This window comes from Eumetopias jubatus, unplaced genomic scaffold (assembly GCF_037043125.1).
Source record: "Eumetopias jubatus isolate StellerSeaLion01/CBP00866 unplaced genomic scaffold, mEumJub1_p1.0 scaffold_3, whole genome shotgun sequence".
In the NCBI taxonomy this organism is placed as follows: Eukaryota; Metazoa; Chordata; class Mammalia; order Carnivora; family Otariidae; genus Eumetopias; species Eumetopias jubatus.
Genome location: NW_028274809.1, coordinates 22400615 through 22421620, shown reverse-complemented (window position 1 = coordinate 22421620; position 21006 = coordinate 22400615). Strand labels below are relative to the sequence as shown.

Here is a 21006-nt window from a genome sequence, read left to right as displayed (position 1 = left end):
CGGGAATTAATTGTAAATGTGCACAGGAAATCTTCCTGGGGTGATGAAAATAAATGTTCTAAAACTAGATTGTGTTGGTAACTGCACAAATTGGTAGAGTTACTGAAAATCATGGGGTTGTACACTTCAAAAGGGTGAAATTTTATGGTATGTAAATTACACCTTGACAAAGTTGTGTTTTAAAAAATTGATTAAAAAGTAGTATTTCTTTATTCTTTTTACTTGCACCTCTTCTGATTTTGTTTCAAGGACACACTCCCAAGAGGCTGCAGCATATACAAGGCAGCTGCATTTCTTCGTTTTTCTGAGAGCGAGTTTGCCTTTAATAAGTAGGGGATTCTTTCCTCTCCACCTGACACTCCTTATGAGACCCAGTATTTGTGTGATGACTTGTGTTTCTTTTTCTTTTTTTTTCTTTTTTTATTTATTTGACAGAGAGAGACACAGCAAGAGAGGTAACACAAGCAGGGGGAGTGGGAGAGGGAGAAGCAGGCCCCCTGCGGAGCAGGGAGCCCAATATGGGGCCTGATCCCAGGATCCCGGGATCATGACCTGAGCCGAAGGCAGACGCTTAACGACTGAGCCACCCAGGCGCCCCGACGTGTGTTTCTATACAGAACAAATCCTCACTTAGAACTGTGCCTTGTTTCTCCATGGAAATGCCATGGCTATAGGATTTCCCTAGAATTTAGAACAACTTAAAATTTCAGTAACGAAAAGTCGCACGTGTATTTGTGTGTGTGGGGGGTGGAGTTGTTATTTGGATGTTTTGTTATTAGAGGAGGTTATTGAGGATTATGAACAATTATGGAAATCTGAACTGAATTGACTTCATTAGTTGATTATGGTGAAGCACAAAAATAATTTATCAGATCCAGTCATTTAAAGAGAATTGAAATTAAAACAATTTTAAGGGATAAATTTTAAAAGGCAATTTTTCTCCAAGTGAAAATGAGTTTCCTTTAAGAGTAATACACACATTGCAGACAATACCCTTCCTAGTCGAAACCCTTGCCTATTGAAAAAAAGTCTTACCCTGATAAGAAATAACTCCTTGACCCAAAGTTTACTTTAAAGGAAGGTAGGCTGTTTTTTTTTTTTTCTGAAAACGTTTGGCTTTTATCCTGTTCTTAATCTCTTTGGGTCTGGTTAGAAGGGAGGCCATTGACTAGTGACCTTTGGAACTTTCTGCCTTCAGAGGCCGTAGTGTCTTTTTCTATCTCATGGCTTTCTATTGGAAGGCTGGATGGAGATAAATTGCAGCAGTTTTGTTTCTTATCTTGATTGTATTTTTCAGCATGAAATCCTTCCCATCTTCTTCCCTTGAAAACGGCCAAGCTTGCAAAACTGGACTCGTTAAACACAGGTGTGAGAAGGAAAAGTAAACTGCCCCATGGGCAGCCCTCATGGGTAGAATGTCTGAGCAGTTTGTCTGCAATTGACAGAGTGCCTACAACCAGGGAAAAATACATGATAAGGGCTTTAATTTATGCCTTGAAAGCTAGCCAGTTTCCACTTAATAAGCATTTTGTTTATATTTTAAGTTACATTATTATTTAATCAGCACTTTTAAAAGCCTTCATCTATGCCCTTTGTTTTTTAACAGGAGTATTCTTTTCTCATTAGAGTAACTCCCAAAAGGCTTTGCAAAGGAGTCTAATTCATCCAGTAAAATGGAACTAACCTCTGTGCAACTGGAACACTTCACCAAAACTATGATAGAGAACATTTCAGCTTCCCAAGCAAGGTAAGTAACAGTTTCTGGGAAAATTTTTATTTTTTTATGTCGCTCCTTTTTCCAGTTTTATTTTATGTTGGTGGCTTTAAAGGTTGTGGGTTTTGGGTTTTTTTTTTTAAGACTTTACTTATTTATTTGAGAGGATGAGAGAGCAAGCAAGAGCACAAGAGCAGGGTGAGGGAGAAGCAGATTCCCTGCTGAGCAGGGAGCCCCATGTGGTGTGGGGGCTGGATCCCAGGACACCAGGATCATGGCTGGAGCTGAAGGCAGCCACTTAGCCCACTGAGCCACCCAGGTGCCCCTAAAGGTTTTTGAAAGGCTGAAAATTTTTTTTACAAACTTAAAATATTTTTTAAAAACGTAAAGGATTTCCACTATTTAAATTATTTTCTATCCTTACACATTCATATACTTTTAGTATCTCATATGCAGCTAATCATGAAGGTTGTGTCAGATGCTTACAAATAAGTGTACACGGGCACCTGGGTGGCTCAGTTGGTTAAGCGACTGCTTTTGGCTCAGGTCATGATCCTGGAGTCCCAGGATCAAGTCCCACATCGGGCTCCCTGCTCAGCAGAGAGTCTGCTTCTACCTCTGACCCTCTTCCCTCTCGTGCTCTCTATCTCTCATTCTCTCTCTCAAATAAATAAATAAAAATCTTTAAAAAAAAACAAATAAGTGTACACATTCTGAAATAAACTTTCAAGCCAACAACAGAATACTGTGATACAGGTGGTCAATAGATGCTCTTTCTATTGACTTTTTTTATTGCTTAGTTATAATACATTAAAGTGATGCAACTGAATTATAAAAGTGAAAGTATAAATATATTTATCTCTAAATCCATGCTGAAACATTTTCTAGATAAAGTTGAGACGCTCTCTCGTTGACTATGAAAATTTTACTGAGATGCAATAGATATTTAAAATCATTACTACATTGGGGCGCCTGGCTGGCTCAGTCAGAAGAGTGTGATTCTTGATCTCTGTGTTATGAGTTCAAGCCTTATGTTGGGTGTAGAGATTACTTACTTAAAAATAAAATCTTAAAATAAAAGAAAATCCTAAAATCATTACTGTGTCAAAGTGCCCGCATCAGGTCATAAAGATTCTAGCACCTGAAGGGAAATACATTTAATTAGCTAGATTTCATTAAGCACTTATTTTGAGCGGGACCCCATACTAAGTGCTTTTTGTATGCGTTTGTTTGCTTGTTATTGGTTTTTTTTCATTTAACCATCAACAACCCTCTGAGGTAAATACTGTCCTCCACTCATTCACTCTTACAGACAAGGGTCTGAGGCTTAGAATGTTTTCTAAATCATCAGCCTTGTTGAAATTGTGGTATCCCTTAATGATCCCCTCCTGGCACAAAGGTATAGGGAAAGCAATTGGCTCAAGAATTTAGTGGATGATTTCTTCAGCATGAGACTCATTTCTTCAGAAGATGTCACACCCAACGCTGCTACCTGATAGGTCAGCTGTGGCATCCAGGGCCATTCTTTTGTGAACCAATTTCCTTCAGTCTGACCGTGTTTTGATATTCTGAATCACACGTGCAGGACTGTTACTTCGGACTCCACTGGACTAACGAGCATGGTGGGACAGAATCTCTGCCGTGTTTACTGTGTGCCCAACACAGAGCATAAGGCACCGTTGGGTAAGTACTTAGCACATATGAATGAAAGGAAAGAAGGGAAAATGAGAAGCGCGCTCGAATTCACATTTAGGGAATATTTATCCAGCCGGTCACATTACTAAGTGCTCTGCCTATGTTATTTTAGTATACTGTCTAAGCAACTGCCAGAAATAGATATAAATAGCCCCATTTTTCTCTCTGAGGCTTAGAGAGTTTGAAGATAGTCCTTAAGCTTGTGCAGTAAGAGAGGGACAGGCTGGAACCTCAATCAAGGTCTTCCTGACAAAAATCCATGTTCTTCACCAGGACGCACTAGGCTTCCTCCAAAGAGATTTGCCTCATATAAGTGTTTTTTTAAATTTTATTGTATTATGTTATGCTAATCACCATACATTACCTCATTACTTTTTGATGTAGTGTTCCATGATTCACTCTTTGCGTATAACACCCAGTGCTCCATTTAATACGTGCCCTCTTTAATACCCACCACCAGGCTAACCCATCCCCCACTCCCCTCCCCTCTAGAACTCTCAGTTTGTTTCTCAGAGTCCATAGTCTCTCATGGTTCGTCTCCTCCTCTGATTTCACCCCTTTCGTTTTTCCCTTCCTACTATCTTCTTCTGTTTTTTCGTAATATATATTGCATTATTTGTTTCAGAGGTACACATCTGTGATTCAACAGTCTTGCACAATTCACAGCACTCACCATAGCACATACCCTCCCCAATGTCTATCACCCAGCCACCCCATCCCTCCCACCCCCCACCACTCCAGCAACCCTCAGTTTGTTTCCTGAGATTAGGAATTCCTCATATCAGTGAGGTCATATGATACATGTCTTTCTCTGATTAACTTATCTCATTAGTATAATACCCTCTAGTTCCATCCATGTTGTTGCAAATGGCAAGATTTCGGTTTTTTTGATGGCTGCATAATATTCCATTATATATATATATATATATATATATATATATATATATACCACATCTTCTTTATCCATTCATCTGTCGATGGACATCTGGGCTCTTTCCATAGTTTGGCTGTTGTGGACATTGCTGCTATAAACATTGGGGTGCACGTACCCCTTCAGATCACTACATTTGTATCTTTGGGGTAAATACCCAGTAGTGCAATTGCTGGGTCATAGGGTAGCTCTATTTTCAACTTTTTGAGGAACCTCCATACTGTTTTCCAGAGTGGTTGCACCAGCTTGCATTCCCACCAACAGTGTAGGAGGGTTCCCCTTTCTCCCCATCCTTGCCAACATCTGTCATTTCCTGACTTGTTATTTTAGCCGTTCTGACTGATGTGAGGTGATATATCTCACTGAGGTTTTGATTTGGATTTCCCTGATACCGAGCAATGTTGAGCACTTTTTCATGTGTCTGTTGGCCATTTGGATGTCTTCTTTGGAAAAATGTCTGTTCATGTCTTCTGCCCATTTCTTGATTGGATTATTTGTTCTTTGGGTGTTGAGTTTGAGAAGTTCTTTATAGATTTTGGACACTACCCTTTATCTGATATGTCATTTGCAAATATCTTCTCCCATTCTGTCGGTTGTCTTTTGGTTTTGTTGACTGTTTCTTTTGCTGTGCAAAAGCTTTTTATCTTGATGAAGTCCCAATAGTTCATTTTTGCCCTTGCTTCCCTTGCCTTTGGAGATGTTTCTAGGAAGAAGTTGTTGTGGCTGAGGTCGAAGAGGTTGCTGCCTGTGTTCTCCTCTAGGATTTTGATGGACTCCTGTCGCACATTTAGGTCTTTCATCCATTTTGAGTCTATTTTTGTGTGTGGTGTAAGGAAATGGTCCAGTTTCATTCTTCTGCATGTGGCTGTCCAATTTTCCCAATGCCATTTGTTGAAGAGACTGTCTTTTTTCCACTGGACATTCTTTCCTGCTTTGTTGAAGATTAGTTGACCATACAGTTGAGGGTCCATTTCTGGGCTCTCTATTCTGTTCCACTGATGTATGTGTCTGTTTTTGTGCCAGTACCATACTTTCCTGATGATGACAGCTTTGTAATAGAGCTGGAAGTCCGGGATTGTGATGCCACCGGCTTTGCTTTTCTTTTTCAACATTCCTCTGGCTATTCGGGGTCTTTTCTGGTTCCATACAAATTTTAGGATTATTTGTTCCATTTCTTTGAAAAAAGTGGATAGTATTTTCATAGGGATTGCATTAAATGTGTAGATTGCTCTAGGTAGCAATGACATCTTCACAGTATTTGTTCTTCCAATCCATGAGCATGGAACATTTTTCCATTTCTTTGTGTCTTCCTCAATTTCTTTCCTTATATAAGTTTCTTGCCTCATATAAGTTTTAAGAAATTTGGAAACATTCTTGGATGGTAACTTTATTTTAGTTCCCCCAGATCTCCATGCTATGCCCTTCACGGCCTTGCTCTGCCCCTGGGAGCTGACCCTTGGACTATATGGTGGGATCCTCTGCTTGCTGGAGGGCAGGAGGACAAAGAGGTCAGGGTGCTTCTTTTGAAGCCCGCTCCCTGCTACAGGGCCACAGTTTGGGTGGCGGCTGCCTCTCTCTAGACCATTCTCAGAGGGGGCAATAGTGCCCCCAAGAGGGTGAAACCTGGTTCTTGAGGTGTGGTTAGGGGTAAAAAAAAAAAACAAAAACAAAAACCCAAACAACTCAACCCTACCTGATAAAATCTTATCTCTTCATTGTTAATTTATTTCATTAGGTAGAATTTGAATTAGATTTATTTTTTGGAGGAAGGGGGGAGGTTGAGGTAGAGGTAATAACTAAAAATAAATGGGAGGAACATTAGTCTGGAACCACATCTCCTGTGGTTCCAGAGAACAGAACCAGACTGTTCTCTGAGGTTCCAACTCTCACTGGCTCCCTCCTATGATGGCAGCTCTAGAAGTGATAAAACTTCATGCCGTGACAGTCCCTGGGAGTCTCCAACATCCCTATATCCCTTGGCCATGCCCACACCTCTTTACCAGGGCCTTCGCCAACGTCTTTCAGGGGAAATCATTTGAATTCCATTTCCTGATGAACTCTTGACAATACAGATTCCAACGGTTTCTAACGATGACATGAACAGTTCACATAAGCTATGGTTTAAGTTGTAAATTATAGCCAAATAGATTTAGGGCACATGAATTCTTTTCCAAACTTAGCAAATAATATGGCTCAGGGCTTTCTCCTTGTCCCATGTCTTGGCCTTTTTTTTTTTGGTCTCTCTCTCTCTGCTGAGTATGTGTCCCTCAACTACTTTATCTTTCCCAGAGCAAAATGCTCTCATGATTGGAACAAATGATCTAATGATTATACAGTTATAAAGAAAAGAGGATTTTATTTTTAAGTATACATGTTGTAACTTCCTGACTCCCTTGGAAATAATTTGATTTATCCACCAAGAAATTTGTTAATACAAAGAAGAATCAAGAGCCTTACAACATTAGAAACAGAAATTTATCTTTAAAAGTCCCTCATGAATCTACAAATGTCATATATGTAAAAGCTACAGATTTTTACACATGTTTTCATATATGTAAAGATGAGTTTTGCATTTGAATTCATTTTAGATACTGAAATAACTTAGCTGAGAGCTTGTAAAATCAAGGAAAGCTTATTCGGATTTCTCTACTTCCGTGAGCAATAAACTCCAAGGTCTTATCAATATTTAGTGTACATAAATTCCTTATGCGGAAACAAAACTTTCTTGGGCAGACCTGATGGATCAGTAATCATTTAAGCCTGTCAGAGACTCTCCATCAAAAACAAGCAATAGTCTGTCATATCTTTAATTTTAGAATACAACATGATATTTAGGAACACAATTTTTCATAAAACGTTTTGAAATTCCCATAGTGTTTGGTTGATTTTTCAATTTACTCATCTTTTAAAACTAGAGAATCCATTTATTTTTAGGTTAATTTGGAGATTAAAAGTAATTATAATGTCTTTGTCAGCGCTGTGTGATCAGTTATGGCTCATCTTAAAGATACTTAGTAGTTTATCCTCTATTTTTTACAACATAGCGGTCACATTTTTATCAATTGTACACAATTCTAAAAAGATTCCTGATAGCTTATCTACTTACACATTCAATTAATCTTCCCATTTCCTTTGTCCAATTAAATTTTGAAGCAAGGGGCGCCTGGGTGGCTCAGTCGTTAAGCGTCTGCCTTCGGCTCAGGTCATGATCCCAGGATCCTGGGATCAAGCCCCGCATCGGGCTCCCTGCTCCACGGGAAGCCTGCTTCTCCCTCTCCCACTCCCCCTGCTTGTGTTCCCTCTCTCGTCGTGTCTTTCTCTGTCAAATAAATAAATAAAATCTTTAAAAAAAATAAAAATAAATTTTGAAGCAAAATAATACAGATGTTTACAGACCCAAATTATAAATTCATTTCAGTTTGAAAGGGAGCAATACTAAGTATGAATTATAATTAGAATATCAAGTTTGTTCTGATACTTTCTAACCTCTCTGAGGAAGTGAGTTTTTCAATTTAGGCACACAATATATCAAATTAGAAGGTATTCTCCTTTACTTATGAAGTCTTTGTCTTTTCATTGTGTGTGTGTGTTTTTTTTAAGATTTATTTATTTACCTGAGAGAGAAAGAAAGTGTGAGTGTGCAAGCAAGGGGAGGGGCAAAGGGAGAGTATCCAAGCACACTCCCCCTGAGCCCAAGGTGGTGGTGTGGTGGCGCTTGATCTCACAACGCATGAGATCAGGACCTGAGCTGAAACCAAGAACTTGGATGCTTAACCGACTGAGCCACCCAGGCGCCTCCGTTGTGTGTTCTTTATCAAATTTGTTTTTTAATTGTGGGCTAATTAAAATTGCCTAAAGTTACAACCTAGACAACCAACTCTAATATTCCAGCAAACTGTGATTTTGGTTATTCCCAAATAATAACAGATTATTTAGAGAGAGCTATAGTGAGAGAATTTTTAAAAATTTAAAAAACATAGACATATAGTTTTCTCTAAAATGTTCCCTTAAGATTTTTTAACAGTTTAATGGTATAATTGACATATAATAAGTTGCATATACTTAAAATGTACAATTTGATAAATGTTGGCATATGTGTACACCCAAGAAATGATCACCACAATTAAGAGAGTGAACATATCCATCACCTTCAAAGGTTTCCCTGTTCCCTTGGGCAATCCCACCCTCCTGCCTTGTCTATCCCTCTAATCTGTTTTCTGTCACTTGGATTAGTTTGCATATTCTAGAGTTTTATATAACCAGAACCATACAGTATATATACATATATATATATTCATTTGTACCTGACTTCTTCACTCAGTATAATTATTTTGAGATTCATCTATGCTGTGGCTTATATTGATAGTTCATTCTTTCTACTACTAAATAGTATTCAGTTAAATAGATAAACCACAATAGATTCATCTGTTCATCTGCTGATGGACATTTGAGTGGTTTTTGATGACTAAAAATAAAAACTGCAAAACATATTTGCATGTAAGGGTTTGGTTATATACTTTCTTTTCTTTTGGGTAAATGTTTAGGAGTGAAATGGCTGGATCACATCATAGGTATATTTTTTAACATCTTAAGAAAGTGCCAAATGGTTTTCCAGACTAGTTGCACCATTTTATATTCCCACCAGCAATGTATGAGGATTACAGTTTCTTAACATCCTTGTCAACACTTATAATGATCCATTTTTTACATTTTAGCCATTCTAATAAGTATATAGTGACTTCTTTTTTATTTTAATTTGCATTTTCTTAATGACTAGTGATGTTAAGCATCTTTCAACGTGCTCACTTGCTATTTATATATCTTCTCTCATAAAGTGGCTCTTCAAATCTTTTTCTCATTTTTTAGTTTTTTTTTATTATTGAGTTTTGAGAACTTTCTATGTATTCTAGATACAAGTTATCAGCTATATGCTTTGAAAATATTTTCTCCTGGTGTATAGCTTGTTGTTTTTTCTACAGAGGTGTCTTTTAAATTGCAAAATTTTCAAATTTTATTAAGTACAGTTTACAGCTTTTTTTCTCACTTCATTTGTTTTGGGTCTCTTAAGAATCACTGTCCTTTGTTACCTGATGCCCAGTGTCTTGAAGACCAGGGTTTCATATATTTTTTCCCTCTCTCTCTCAATTTCCCTCTCTCTCTCTACTTTTCTTATGTTTGTTTCAGGTGAGAGTGTAAATTTGTTTCCCATGATCCTATGTTAGCTGAAAGTGGGAGTCCTCTTCAGTTTTCAGAGATTTTAAATACATTAATCAATAAGTTGAAAAAAATACTATGCCTTCCTTTAAATATAGCTTGAAGTTCTATTACACATTTTTAGATAGTTTGGTGTCTTTTTATTTTGTGCCCAATGAAAGTATTACCTTTTTTTAAAGATTTTATTTATTTATTTGACACAGAGAGAGAGAGAGTACAAGCAGGGGGAGCAGCAGGCAGAGGGAGAAGCAGGCTCTCCGCTGAGCAGGGAGCTCGATCACCCTGGAATCATGACCTGAGCCAAAGGCAGACGCTTAATCTACTGAGCCACCCAGGCGCCCTAAAAGTATTACTTTTGACCCTTTTTTATTACATAGATTCTTTTACTATTGTCTTACTATTTCTTTTAGCTTATAAGACATTATTTCCTTTTCTACCAGTTTGCTCTTTGAAAACAAATTTTATTTCTCTTGGAACATGATGTCAAAGACTGAATTTGGAAGAAAGTCTAAGCTCAAATCCATGAAAGAGACACCACAGGAAATAAATGCTATAACCATGGCTTCTCCAGGTGTTGAATTAAATGGTTATTAAGCTAATTGGTAGCTAATCCTGGCATCTATTATCATTTAATATAATTAGTGTATAAATAAGGTGATATAAATTGTGTTCTGTGTGAAGTTGTTACTGATGATTGTTATCTCTGTGTGCACGTGAGAAAACCAATAAGAAAAATGATGATTATTAGTGACAATGATAATAATTATAGGCCTTCTCTGATTATTCTAGCCCAATCTGCTCTTTTTCTTCTCATGTTGATTATACTTATATTCTTTTCCATGTAGAATGGCATATTGTTATGGCTCCTTAAAAAATAAGTTTACATGGATTCTTTTCTCCCAAATAACACTATAAACTCTTTGATGGTAGGCATTGAATTCACTCCTACTAAAAAGACTTTTTTAAATTTCAGGGCACCTGGATGGCTCCGATGGTTGAGCATCTGCCTTCAGCTCAGGTCATAATCTCGGGGTCCTGGGATCAAGCCCTGTGTTGGGCTCTCTGCTCAGCAGGGGGTCTGCTTCTCCCTCTCCCTCTGCCTCTCCCCCAGTTGGGGCTTGCTTGCTCTCTCTCTCTTTCTCAAGTGAATAAATAAAATCTTTAAAAACAAATAAATTTCTATTATTTGAGGTTCTATAAGGAATATGGTGGAGACAGTCCACCCAGATCCATTCTCTTTCTCCACAGTTAGGCCCTTTGTGCACAACTAGACTACATTTTACAGCCTCCTCTGCAGTTATAGGAGTTGCAATGGAAATACTTCTCACCAGCGGGATGTGAGAAGCGAGGTGTCCCTACTGTGGGGTCTGGGACTTAATTCAATGGGCATACCTCCTCCAGATTCTTTTATTCCTTACCCCCAGCTGAAATGCAGGCATGGAAGCCATCCAGCTTTTTACCATGCAGATGAAGAAAATTTCTTGGGAACAGGTTGAGACCTGAATCATCATGAAGAGCAGAGCTTCGCCACTGACCTGGACCATTCATACCAAGACTGTTGCATGAGAAAGAAATGCATTCCTTTATTCTTTAAGCCTCTGTGTGGTTGATCATCTTTTTCCAGTAGCCCAATTCCACATTAACCGATATGATGGGGTCTGTCTCAGTCTTCCTTACATGGCCAGTAGTTGAGTTGCCCTGTTGCTGGTGACTGCATGGGCTTGGTTTACCAGCTTTGAACTGCTGTTTGCAGTTCTGCTTCAGTTTTTTTCTCTTTTTCTGGCTATCCATATGTACACGGAGAATTTTAGCTCTTCTAATAAAATTGTCTGATATTTTACCATTTATTTATTTATAATAGATTCGGGTCATCCATCAAATGTTTTAGAGCATCTGCCTAGAGCACTGTTATGGGTTGAATTGTTTCCCTCCAAATTCAAATGTTGAAGTCTTAACCCCTAGTACCTTAGAATATGATCTTACTTGGAAATCAGATCTTTACGGAGATAACCAAGTTAAAACAAGGTCATTAGGGTAGGCCCTAGTCCAATATGAATGGTGTCCCTGTAAAAAGGGGAAATTTAAGATAAGCATATACAGGGAGAATGCCATGTGAAAATGAAGGCCGAGATTGGGGTGATGCACCTATAAGCCAAGAAATACCAAAGATTGCCATTAACCCACCAGAAGCTAGAAGAGAGGCCTGGAACAGATTTTCCCTCACAGCCCTCAGAAGGAACCAACCCCATGACAACTTTACTTTGGACTTCTAGAACTGGGAGACAATAAATATCTGTTGTTTAAGCCACTCAGGTTTTGGGGTGTCTGGGTGGCTCAGTCGTTAAGCATCTGCCTTCGGCTCAGGTCATGATCCCAGAGTCCTGGGATCCCGCATCGGGCTCCCTGCTTGGCGGGAAGCCTGCTTCTCCCTCTTCCACTCCCCCTGCTTTTGTTCCCTCTCTCACTGTGTCTCTCTCTGTCAAAATAAATAAAATTAAATTAAAAAAAAAGCCACTCAGGTTTTTTTGTGCTTTGTGAGTGCAGCCCAACAAGCTAACATACACACCTAGAATATTAATACTAAGAAGAGTGTAGCATTGAATTCAGATTAATAGCCAGAGTTCTAGAGGAATGACATAACATGGCGAAAGGCAAATTCTAAGTCACTGAAGGGCTGGGATGGTTGATTTTTTGGTCCATGCTCTTTCCTGCAGATGTTTCTGTGCCAAACATTGTGTGTAGGAGACAAAAGTAGGCAAGATACAGGTCTTACTCTTAAGGAACATAAAATATAGTAACAAATTGGCAAGGATGAAAAAGTTTGATTCACATACTATTGGCAAGTGTGTTTGTTGAAAAAAGGTATGCATGTGCACAGATTTGGGAAGTGTAAATTGGTGCATTCTTTTCAAAAGGCATTTTAGTAACACTCAAAATGCACATTACTAAAACGTGGTAGACAGAGCACATGCATTTCCTCTACACACTCCTGAAACCACACTAGTATGATATTTCAGAGAGAAAAACAGTAAAAAACCACAAGAATAAAGAGACTAAAAAGAAGCAGATAAAAGAAATCAACAACATTTTGGAAGAAGGAAAGCAGATGGAGAAGTGATTATTAAATTCACAGAATAAATGGCTGCAAGCCAATAAGAAGGAAGCTGACTTATATTCAAGAAACATTCAAGAACCCCTGTCAATAAGTAGAGGCACCAGATACCTCTGAAGGTGAGGAAACAAAGGACTGAGAAGTATTTGAACGTCTCTTTGTAAGCGGGAACTTGACACCCTCTTCAGTCTCTCCCCTCTTCCACCCAGCCAAGGACCAGTCGACCCCTCCCTCACCTCATCAAGGCAGGAGCTAGGAATTTGATTGACTGTATAGATAGAGCCAGAAATACCAAACGCAGTGGCAGGAAGAGTGGTAGAGGAGAAACCCAGGGCTGAAACAGGATTGACTGAAAGTCTACATGTTTACTCTCCATGTGGCAGATGGGAGAATTTCTCTCTGGACTGAGTCTCTTTGGAAAGGGTGATCTGTAGATACAATGAAAGAGCCAGATGCCGACCCAGTCACCTACAGTGATTCCAGTCTGTCAATAAGCTCCATCACGGGCACAGAGTTTCCAATTAGATCTTTGGTGCCTCAATTCTAAATCTAAATAGACAGCCAAAGTTCACCAAACATTTAAGGAGATCCTCTGACATGAAGAAAGATCAGAATGGACTTACAGAAGACAAAACAAAAAGATTTGGATGAAATAAATGAAAACCTGAAAATCAGTGACTGTAGAGAGAGAAGAGATTTATTGTATGAAGAAAAAAGTATTTATATCTGTATGGGCATTCAGAGGGCAAGAAGTAACACTCAAATTAAAAAATTAGGGTAGCAGAAACTCTGAATATTGATTTTACTAGAAATTATGGTGGAATTGGGAAGATGAGAGAAAAGAAAGTGTGCTTAAGGGAGTGCATAAGGTGATGGAGGAAGGAAAGCTGTGGAGCGATGGGGTAAGAACAGCTGTTTTTCATTATTCACTTTGTACTAATTATCTCTTGATAAAAATAGAATAAAATTATAAAAAAGCAAAATAATAAGGAAAAAGAACTGTCAAGACACTTGATTTCAACTGAATGTTCTTCACTATTCTAGTACTGGAGATAGATGTTGTCCTTTTCTCTAATTCGGTAGCTTTCCAAGTTGGAAGGACAATGAGAGGCTAAAACAAGTGAGAGAATTCCGCTACCCAAGCTGCAGACTGTCTTTGGCAAACAAGATTTATTTCAGCTCCTTGGGAAGGACACCAAAGGCTTGTTCCTAGAGCTCAGATATCTCAACATGTCTTGACCAAGAGGACATTTCAGCAATGAGGGGATGGTAGACACTAGATCAGAAATCTGAAGGGAGGACGTGTGATTATTTGTAGAATGTGCAGATGATCTAATCTAAAAATCTAGATTTTGATTATCTAAATCAAATTATTTAAATTCAAATTATCTAAATATTTGAATATCTAAAAATATTCAAAATTATGCCATAGCTATACTGCATTAAAGAAATTAAATAAGCACTAAAAATAAAATACATATGCCTTTTAATGCAGCAATCCCAAATTCCTCTTTTTTTTTTTTTAGATACCTAACCTAACCCAGAAATCAGCAAACCTAGGGGCCAAATCTAGCCCATCGTTTGTTTTTGTGCAGCCTGTAAGCTAAGAACAGGTTTTAGATTTTTAAAGGGTTGAGAAAACCAAAAGAATAACACTTTATGATATGAGACAATTATATGAAATTCAAATTTCAGGGTTCCTAAGTGAAATTTTTCTTGAATACCGTCATGCCCATTTTTTAACATATTGTCGAAGGCTGCTTTCTTGCTACAGTGACAGAGTTATGCAGAAAGAGAGACCATACGAACCACAAAACTGAAAACATTTATTATTTGTCGCTTTAGGAAAAAGCTTGCTGACCCTTGATGTAGACCATCTAAGTGAAGTATCTTTCCAGATTACTATTTCTCCTCATTTTTTTAGATGTCCTGCCCACACACAATTCAAAAACAATATTTTAAATTCTCCACTGGATGTCTTTCCAAAGGAATTCAAATTAATTTTCAAGGAAAATGTTCTTTTTCACACTTCGATTTCAAAGGTTCAAAAATATTTAATTAAATTGCATGATTATAAAGACAGGTACAAATAGAATAAATAGTTTGGTACCCGACAACTGACCCCTGGTAAATACGGAACCCAAGTGATGGGAGCAGGAGAGCATCGGCATGCTGGACAGGACCATGGGCTTTGAGCATGCGCGGCATCACCGTCGTGTTCTATTGAGAGAAAGCCGAGTGCAGGTTAAGGTGGTGCACGGATTGATTGAGTGGAAGTTGCTTAAGAGATTTTACATTGAAATTGTTGTCTGGTTATTTCAGCTGTTTAGTTTTCTCGCCGCAACTAAAGTATAAACTCCGAAATGGCAGGGGATGCTTCTCACATTCCTTTGTATCCTTCCGCCAAGCATGGTGTGTTGAACTGAGCACAGCACCAATGTTCAGTCTGAGCCTCCTGAACGGAGGTTAGACAATGAATCTCCTGGAAGCCCGAGGTGACAGTTCCTGGGGCAAGTCAGTTCTCACAGCCGCATAGAAAGGTCTGCTCGCCCACTGATTGTAGGCCCTCGATCTGTTTTGATTTGCGATGCTGTATTTCTTTTTTGCCATTCTCCCAAATGACCCCTTCAGCGTTCCTGATTCATTTTTATGCTTTCACGTCTACCGCTTCAATGTTGGACTCTTGCCTAAGCAGCAAAATTCAAAGAAAAGTCTCCTGTCAGAATTGCTGATGTGAAGGAAGACCGTAAGGTTCAAATGACTTCATAGCGCATAAAACAATGTGAGTGAAAATGGGCACATTATTTATTGTTCACGACCAAGATGGGGATGCGGCGAAAGCTTGCTCAGTTTTGGTGAGATGGGAGAGCTTGCTGCAAGCTACCTAAAGCTTGAGTTACAAGATGTCATTAATATTGACAACAATAACAACAAAACTATGTTGAAGGCCCATTGTTATATATAATTTGCATAATTCTTGCCTTAACTGTTTTCATTTTTCTTTACTGGGGCATATGATTAAGAATCTATAGTCGTGCAGCCTAGTCTAAAAGTCCTTGTTACCCTAAGAGGAAAATGCTTTTGTGTTGAAAATTAACCCAACATTTCGTATATATACAAGGTATATATATCTCGATGTATAATTACTCAATATGTGATGAACTGTCAAATGTTAAGCATGTGTGATCTGGTATAGGAAGCACTGATAAAAATTAGGCTATTAATTTTATTCTTCATTTGACTTATGATTTCAGGAGAAGTACCGATTTTTATTACTGAATCACCCTCTTTTGTTAAAAACTGGATAAAATTCTATCTGTCTACATCATTAGTATATTGCAAAGATCCATAAGAGTGGTCTGTGGAGTGGCATTTAAGGTAGCTTTTGGTTTCTTATTTATCAGTTAGCAGTTTTATACAATTGGCACTCTGGTCCTTGATTTATCAGTACATATATCTGTGTCACCTTGATTACACTTAAGGAAAAAGAAAAAACTCTCTGGTCCTCAGTTTCCTTATATGTAAAACAAGTATGTTGAATTAGATTATTTCTTACTCCTGGGTTAAACAATTACGTAGTTACAAAGCAGCTCTTATCAATTACAATTTTTTAACCTCACTTTCAACAATGGCTGAATATAAAGTAACGACACATTTATACTTGTTAAGTATTTGTGTACATATTTTACATATACCCAGAATATTGGAATATATATTTTCACAAGGAATATGGGCTTGTATCCCAACTTGCTTTGTTTCTAAGAGAAAAGGTAAAGAAATAAAGCTTTATCTCTAGCAAGAATAAAAGCTTCATTTCTCCCCTCTGTTTAAGTCATCAGAAAATCTTTGTTACTCTACTTCATGACTTCCTCTTCTTGGGGTCCCTGGAAGTGGGCAGTGCAGCTCATAAAACAGCCATCTCTTCCCTGCCTGCTTCCTAAAGAGAAGGCCAATGAGGGCTAAGATGGAAGAATTAATTCACGATGGGACTGACGTGGGCCTGCTAACTGTGCCCGGAATTAGGGAGGCTCATCTGCCCATTGAAGGCCCCACTAGACTGGAGTGACCCACAGAGGGCACATGACTATCCCAACAAGACCAGATGCATGGAGGAACAGAAAAGCAATAAAGATCTCAATGACCAGGCTCCATATACCTAGGGGTAGTGCAGAGTTCAGCTGGCTTGCCTGGTTGTTCTTTCCAAATTCACCAATTCAGTAAGTCACTTCACTTCTTTAGAGGAGAGACAAAATGAGAAAAAGGTCAAGGACTGTGCTTATGGAAAATCATCAGGAATAGAGTAAAGAAGCCTCTTTTCTAAATCTACAGTTGTAGTCATTACTCACTACATTCTCTAGAAATAAACCTTTGTGATTTTTTTTTAATCTTATAGAATGCCAAGATTGGCATGTAAAGCAATTTAATGTAACTTTCCAGGTAGATTTGTCCATAATGAAACCACTCTTGGTTCTACATTTGCCAATGCTCTTTGCAACGAAATGTGTGCACATGTTTAACATTTATCTTCAATATTAACTGTGTTAGCGTTACTATTGCTTACTCTGACATTTTAGTTTTAATATTTCTATTTGGAGGAATTAAAATACCCTTGACTTCAAAGGCACAATAACTCATTTTCACAATCTGAGTTCATGTGAGTGTTTCAGAGGAAACTTGAGAAATGGCTTTGCATGAATTTCAAGAATGAAATGGCTTTGGAGACAATGTTTAAGACTATACCCCTTGGAAATTAAAATCCTACTTGTGGGAATTTCTTCTGTAGAAATTTCTTCTGTTTCTGTAGAAATATATGTCAGTGTACAATGTTGAATGTAGTTTGTTAGAATGAGTGTGTTGGCCAGAATTTTCAGTGACTAGATAAAGACCTATAATGAAATAATAACTAGCAAGTTAAGAACAAAATAGCTACAATCTTGACTTTCATGACAATGGATAGAAGTTATAGGGAGGTAAAGATTTTATTTCAACATGAGGATGAACTTCTCAATGGTAAGAGCTATCCAAGTCTGAAATGGGCTGCTGTAGTCACAAAAAGGCTGTACAATTACTCGGTGATGGTACTTGAATGAGAATCATTCATGCTTGTATTGTGTTGGGTGACTTCCAAATTCTCTTCCAATTCTAATATTCTGTAAGAGCTACTGAAATACGTAATGATGTCAACTCTTTCAAAGTTTTTTTTTCTTTTATATTAGTTAATAGAATATACAAAAACAATCATGCCTCTGCTTGCAGTAATAGAAAAGAATCAGGACCATTTAAAATAGGCTAGGGGAAGAAAAGGACCATTGGAAATGAATTTTTGCAAATTAAAGTATTGAGAATCATATCTATTTTCTAATGAGATTAAAATTATTGCAAGTATGAAGTACCTTATTCTATTAGTATTCCTTTAGTACTTCTGAAAATAGTTTCTATGTATAATCCTTAAATAATACTGAAAATGATCAAAATTCTGTTGGTAAAATTACCTGGCAGATTCTAAACTTTATAAGAGGAAACTCATTAATGAAATCTGCCCGAAGAATGGACACTATTATTTGGAAGTATGTATGGTCCTGAGGATTTGCTAAATAGATGAATTCTACTCTATTGGCCGTAAGTTTTATAAATTAGTCACAGCTTCTTTCTGTCTAAACGGATGGAGCAACATTGATTTAGAGTCATCGAGGCAACAATGGTCAGAACACATTACTACTTTCTTTATTGCATCTCAGAGTTAAGCTTCCCCAGAAACACATTTCCTGATTTGATAATAAATGCCACACCCTCCGTGACAACTAGGAGGAGCTGTTTGGTCTTTACTCTTCTCAAAATCCTCGCTGTGGCAACAAAACATTGTTACCTACTTGCACCGAGTCCTCCTTTTGAGCCTTTTGGTTCCCGTATGTAAAGAGTAAAGAAAAATACATGTTTTGTAAAGAAAACACAATTGCTGGGATCTTTCTGCCAGTGAAGATTCTTCTGCCCCTTTTTGTTCTTTTAAATGTTTTCATGAACTATTTTGAAAGGATGGTTTGTTGAATTTTCTGCTCAATCATCAGTTCTTGGAGTCCTGTTTCTGTGCATAGGAACTTACTACACCGCTCAACTGCTCTTTTACTTTGGAGAACAAAAAATTTAAGTTTCAATCTATGAACACCCCCCCAAGGTCACGCCAAAACAAAACCCCCATATCACTCTACATGACTGAGTCATATACCCATCGAATTTCGAAGGGTCATCATTGGAAACCTGAACATTGAAATATTCATTTACTAAGTGAACATTATGTAAAAAAAATTATATTGGAAGTAAACACAGAGTTTCTGACCTCAAATACTTGAAGATTACATTTGAGAATAGACAAAAGCTTTACTATGACTCAACATTGGTAATAGCAGTAGTTGGAAACAGCATAATTAGAGGTAGGAGACATTTTCTCTGGTGTAAGACTGATGAAATGATCAACATATATACATGTTGTGATGTGTGCATTTTGGAGAGTAAAGGCTAGGGAGTGAGTAAAGTCTGTGTGTGTGTGTGTGTGTATATATATATATATTTGTGGGGGTTTTTTTGGCTGTCTTCCTAAGGTATCAAGGCTCTAAGAACCCATCAGCCAAATAATATCAGATTGAACATATCCAAATAATATTAGTTTGAATCAAATGAAATCATTGTTTATGTAGATCAAAACCAGGGAATATTGGCATTTTATATGGGTCAACCAATTAAAAAAAAAAGCCTGCCTTAGTTTTTTATTGCTGTATACAAATTGCCGCAAAATTTAGCAGCTTAAAATAACACTTATTGTCTCACAGTTCAGTAGATCAGAAGTCTGGGGGTACTTGACTGGATGGATCTTACAAGCCTCAAATCAAGATGGGGCAGGGATCTTTTTTGGAGGCTCTAGAGAAGATTCTGCCTCCAAGCTTAGTCAAATTATTGGTAGAATCCAGCTCCTGTGGTTCTTGCCAGGTGCTGGTCTCAGAAACTAGAAGCTGCTCTTTGGTCCTTGGATGTGGCGCCCTCCATCTTCAAGCCAGCAGTGGTGTGTTGAATCCTCATGCTTCAAATCTCTGACTTCTTCTGCCACCAGCCTGAGAAGGCACTCTTCTTTAAAGGGCTCATGTGTTGATTAGGCCTGCCCAGATAATCATTTTGATTAACCCAAAGTCAATTGATTAGTGACCTCAATGATACCTGCAAAATCCCTTTTGCCATGTAACATAACTAATCTGGGCTTGATAGCTCATCGTATTAGAGTGGGAAATCTTAAGGAATCATTTTAGACTTTTGCCTACCCCATACGTTAAAAATGACCCCAAATGTCTTGGATGTAAAGTCCTCAGTTGCCATAAGTGTGTTATCTGTGACCTGGGAAATTTATCTGTGTACAAGATATCCATGAGAGGATGGGGTGTATTTTCAAAAATGACAAACCTTGAAGGATTTTTCTAGTGCATTAAATGTAGTCAGTGTTCTCCTAACACACTTCAATTTTAATCTTAGTTCTACTCTAAATTATAAAATAATACTTCTTATTTCATGAGTCAGCATTAAAAATAGCTGGAAAATACTATGATAAAAATAAAATTAATCCCAATAAAATAAAATAAATCTCATTTTGCAATATATATGTGTATCAAATCATTACATTGTACCCCTTAGACTTACACAATGTTGTATGCCAATTATATCTCGATAAAGCTGGAAATAAAATGAAATAACAATAAATCTAATGAGAATCTGAGAATGTGTTCTAGAGAATCCATCCTATATTTTTTACCTGGCACCACTTTAAAAAAATAGCCAAGAATATTACCCATAAAAAGAAGAATGAAATCTTGCCTTTGGCAATGACATGGACAGAGCTAGAAAGTATTATGCTAAGCGAAATAAGTCAGTCAGAGAAAGACAAATACCATATGATTTCACTCAGATGTGGCATTTAAGAAACAAAACAAACAAGTAAAGGGAAAAAAGGCAAGAGAAAGAGACAAACCAAGAAACAGACTCTTAACTATAAACAACAAACTGAAGGGGCAGTGGATAGGGGGATGGGTTAAATGGGTGATGGGGATTAAAGGGTGCACTTGCTGTGATGAGCACCAGCTGTTGTATGGAAGTGTTGAGTCACTGTAGTGCCCACATGAAACTAATATTGCACTATATGTTAACTAACTGGAATTTAAATAAAAACTTAAAAGAACTGGAAGAGTTGAGCAAGGAAGGTAACATGTATGCAATAATTAATAACAGCAATTCTAACATTAAAAAAAAGGCCAAGAGTTGAAATAATTAGTACACTTATGAAACTGAAAAAATTACAAAAGA

At 37.7% G+C, this 21006-nt stretch overlaps 1 long non-coding RNA gene across 2 annotated transcripts; it reads left to right on the top strand.

The window, feature by feature from the left end:
• Nucleotides 1-1574: 1574 nt before the first annotated feature.
• On the top strand, nucleotides 1575-10695 carry LOC114215926 (uncharacterized). Of its 2 annotated transcripts, none has more exons than XR_015767847.1 (3): nucleotides 1575-1747; nucleotides 3300-3397; nucleotides 10528-10695. It is a non-coding gene; the product is annotated as an uncharacterized LOC114215926 (long non-coding RNA). The 2 variants fall into 2 exon arrangements; XR_003610658.2 differs by lacking the exon at nucleotides 10528-10695 and adding an exon at nucleotides 9758-9860.
• The last annotated feature ends 10311 nt before the right edge of the window (nucleotides 10696-21006 follow it).